The sequence below is a fragment of the Olea europaea genome, chromosome 13, assembly GCF_002742605.1.
Source record: "Olea europaea var. sylvestris chromosome 13, O_europaea_v1, whole genome shotgun sequence".
Taxonomy (NCBI): domain Eukaryota; kingdom Viridiplantae; phylum Streptophyta; class Magnoliopsida; order Lamiales; family Oleaceae; genus Olea; species Olea europaea.
In genome coordinates this window covers 5,108,812-5,113,106 of record NC_036249.1, presented here as the reverse complement: position 1 = coordinate 5,113,106, position 4,295 = coordinate 5,108,812, and positions in this window count along the sequence as shown.

The window sequence follows — 4,295 nt, the reverse complement described above, 5'->3', positions numbered from 1 at the left end:
CTTATCTGGGCGAGAAGACTCTGCCACAACGGGCAGGCTCATGGGAGCCTCTGTATAATTCAAGAAGCAACGAATCAGAAACCAGTAGCACAAGCAAAGGTAAAACATCAAAATATGTATTACCTTCTGGTTCGACATTTGGAGCGTTGGCGCCTTGGGAAGTAGGTGGCCCTTCTACTGGTTGTGATGAAGATTCCGGGATTAAGGGTTTCTCTTTAAGTATAGTCCCTTCATCAGCTGATTTGGACGAAGCAATTTCAGTAGAAGATGATGAAGCAAGAGTTGCCAAAACCAAAGCCTTCGAAGGAGAGGCTGAACTTTTCTGAGAAATTCAGGTAAATCATTAGTACATAGAAAAGTATGTTTGTGAATAAACAAATTCAATTACCTTTCTCCTAAGGATGAGAGGAGCGTCATCATTATCATCCCGCAAAATGGGAGATGCTGAAGTTGGCCGTTTGCGACTTAAGGCACCGTTAGCTGCAGTAGCCTTGGCAGGTGGAAAAGCAGATGGACGGATAGGATGTTTAGCGCGAGCAGAGGAGGAAGGATTCCTAATGGACACAGGGGTGACCAAAATAGGAGAAGTAGAGGAAGTGTCTAGCTGATCCAGTAAATGGAAGGCACGATTAGCATCAGTTGCAAACAATCTGCATTTTACTGATGGCCAGAGCTGTTCAAAAAGAGGATGGACGGTACAGCTAGAATTGAAAGGGGCTAGTGAAAATTTGCTCGTCAAAAGAATGTTGCCAGCATCTATAGCTTGTGCTTCTACCTTATTAATAGTGTGAAAATGATCTGTCAAATTTTTGTAATAGCAAGGAGAAACAGGCAAAGTTTGGCTAAAACCAAGTTGACGAGCAAAAAATTGGGGAGCATATATTTCAACCTCAGCCTTAGCATTGGTTCCAGTTAAAATATCGTGGAACAATTCCCTCCCAATAAAAAACTAAACCCAAACAAGCAGAGAGGCGCTCGCACTGTCCAGGCAGGATGGAGGTTGCCCATAATCTGGAGTCAAGTGAGCAGGAAAAGGAAAGAAGGAAGGAATCGAATTTAAGGTATAAAAGAATGAAAAAAAGTCCCTACTGGACATATTTACAGGATTTAATGGGTAAATGGCTAGCTCATAGTAGCTAGCAAAACGAAGGGAAATGGATGGAGCACCAAGTGGTGGAAAGTATGCTTTCAACCACAGTTGAGTGAACCAAAGGGACCCACTACCAGTGAGAGATGCACCATTCTTCAGTTGAGATTGAAGGGAAGTCATGCCTCTATAAAGGGCAGCTAAAAAGAAGGAACATGAGTTCAAAGGCCTACCATGCGTCAATTCATGCGCTATGGGTAAGTAGCTTATAGAAGGTTTCATACTTGGCACGCAGAGAATATATTTACAGATCCAAATTTGAAGAAAGGCCACACGCTCAGTATGGGAAGGTTCAGTGCTTAAATGATTATAAAAGCCTTGCATGCTTGAATAGGATTCAGTAAGTTTCTTGTCAAATTTTGAGCCAACATTGGAAATCAAGATACCAAAAAAGATGGTATCGCCCAAAGGCGAAAGATTTATTAGAGCTCCAACGTCCCTTAAAATAATAGACATGGGATCAAGAAGGAAAATGAAGGTATTATATTCAGAAGACCAAAAACTCAAAGCAATCGAAAAAAGCACTGGGTCGAAAATTGGGGGTTGAAGAGCAATTTCTAATAAGTCTGAAATCTTAGCACGATCAAAAATCACCTTGGTAGTGCCATGATTCACAAGACGTGCATGCCATCTACGAAAAATAATATCATCTTTGGGCCAAGTGCGAATATCTTTTTGGCGAATCGGCTTTAATGGCAGAGAGTTCAGGAACGGAGGGTCTTGAGTGTAAGGGAACAGCTAGCCCACCGCCACTTGTCCAATGGTTTCGACATTATTGAATGATGTACCCAGATAGAATTCATTGAGGTCAGCTTTGGCTTGTGCAAGGAAGTTTGGATTTACATACGGCTTAGTAAGGATTATCTGGAAATCTTCGAAACAAAAAGAATCATCAGATTGAGTTTGTGAAGTCGCCATTGGGTGCAAAGTACAATTTTGTTAAGATTTGCCTGAAAAATGTAGCAGAGAAGCAAGAAGATGAACAATAAAATAATGAGGAGGAAGGGTGAAATATAGAGACGTGGTTTAGTGGTGCGATGAAATTGCGTGTCTTTTGGGTTTATAAGGGTTTGTAAATTTGCACCTTTTCAGACTATAGAAGGAAATAATGATTGAAATTCTTGAAAATTTCAAATGTTGCTGGAAAATATAAAGTAAATATGGCAAAGGTTAATAATTGGTATTAATTCTGCTATATTGGGGGGCAATTGTTGACACACTAAAAGTGCGGCCTAAATCAAATAGCCCAAAGAGTGAAACCCAGTTTGGGAGTCCAGTATAAAGGTCCAAAAAGGATTACTGATGAATGCAGTGAAAGCCCACGAACACAGTAATATCATCGCCCAAGTTTGCAAGACGCCCAGAATCTGAGCGAATGGAGTGCCTTACGGTTGCCCAGAGCGATGACCCCGTTCTCGCCCAAACCTTCGAATCGCCCAGGATCTTAGCAAATATAAAATATTATGGTTATCCAGAATAACAGTTATTGAAGCAGTTATTGAATAATCTTATCACATTCCACGATTCAAGGAGCTTAGTTGAAAGTTGTTGAATGACAAAGAGTAATTGCAGCAGTTAGAGACGGCAGTTCCACGACAAGTTAGCCACCATAAAGAAAGTGAGGAGTTATAAAGTAATCAAGTAGTTTCCAAGCGACCTGTCACGAGAAAATCATCAAGGGAATATAAAAAGGAAGAGAAAACATAGAGAACAAGGCTCCGAATCAAACACTCTCAAACAGAGAATATGTAATTTTAATTTCTTAGTTTAAATTTAAACACTTCTTTTAGTACTCGTGTGCTTGCACCTCTTGGAGCCATTCTGTTTATTTTCAATTGTAAATCATCGCCAATAAAACATTCCTTTTTGGGACTTTATCTCAAGAGGTCTATTCCTTACACAATCGTCTGATCCTTTTTTTAATTGTTAGCGACTACCCGCGCGAAACACATGCATAATGAAATTGAACACTCAATTCTTGTAAATAAACTGAAATTTAGTGGCCCGGTTAAGCATACTTTTGGTGTTATTTTAAGGGAATAATTCACATATGCATTAAAAAGTAGTTTACTAATTCCATATTTTAAATTTTTTTTATTATTCTAACAATTTTACAACATAGAGTGTGACATATTAGAAACTTATGTTACATTCATTTCATTACCATGTTTTCAAAGCCGCCCTTGTCACTACTGCGATCACTTATAATAGTGTTACCCATATTTTGCAGTTTATTTTCACAATCATCACGACAGATGACACTATCATCATTTATAACATTTAGTATTACACCACCAGCCCTGGCACATATAACATTTGGCCCTTGTTTTCAATAGCTTCCCACCAAATCGTTATATTATTTTACTCAATTGAAAATTGAAATACTTTGAATGATTTAATTATAGAGATTAAAGTACCAAACCTATTCTTTAAATTAAAATATTAATTTAAAGATTCACTTGGAACATAATTTTAAGAGTTGCTCTTTAAAATATAGAACAAAGATATTATTTATTTGTTTACTTTAGAGAAACAAAGAGTTCCATGTTATTTTAACTAGTGTAACAAATTATTAATTTTAAATTAAATAGTGAATTTGATTCTTGAGAGATGGAGATTTAAACTCACTCTATATATTAGGGTGTGTTTGATTGTAATCATGGAATTTGCATGAAAAGAAAATAAATTTTAGGTAATTCAATTGTCTAGAATTTATCTGTATGGAAATTGTCAATTAAATGTGTTCGATTGATTTAATTTTTAATTTAGAAAATATTATACTGGTTCATTTTTTATTGGTGGATTAATGAGAGAGAGTGGATAAATAAGAGAGAGAGAAAGAGAGAGAGAGAATTCCGTGAAAAATAAAATCCTACTCTTCCCAAATAAAATGTTTTCGTTGATTTTGAAGAAAATATGATCACATGATCAAAAGTGGAAAAAACATTTTCCATGGAAAAAAAGGGCAATCAAAAATCACAAAAATAGAAATTTGGGTGGAAAAACACATTTTTCATGAAAAATATAGGCAATCAAATGCACTCTTAGAGCGTGTTTAATTGACATGGAAAATGTCACATAGAAAAGAAAATGTTTTCATTCTTTTGTGGAAAATAAAAACCATCTTCACTCAAGGAAAATGTTTTCC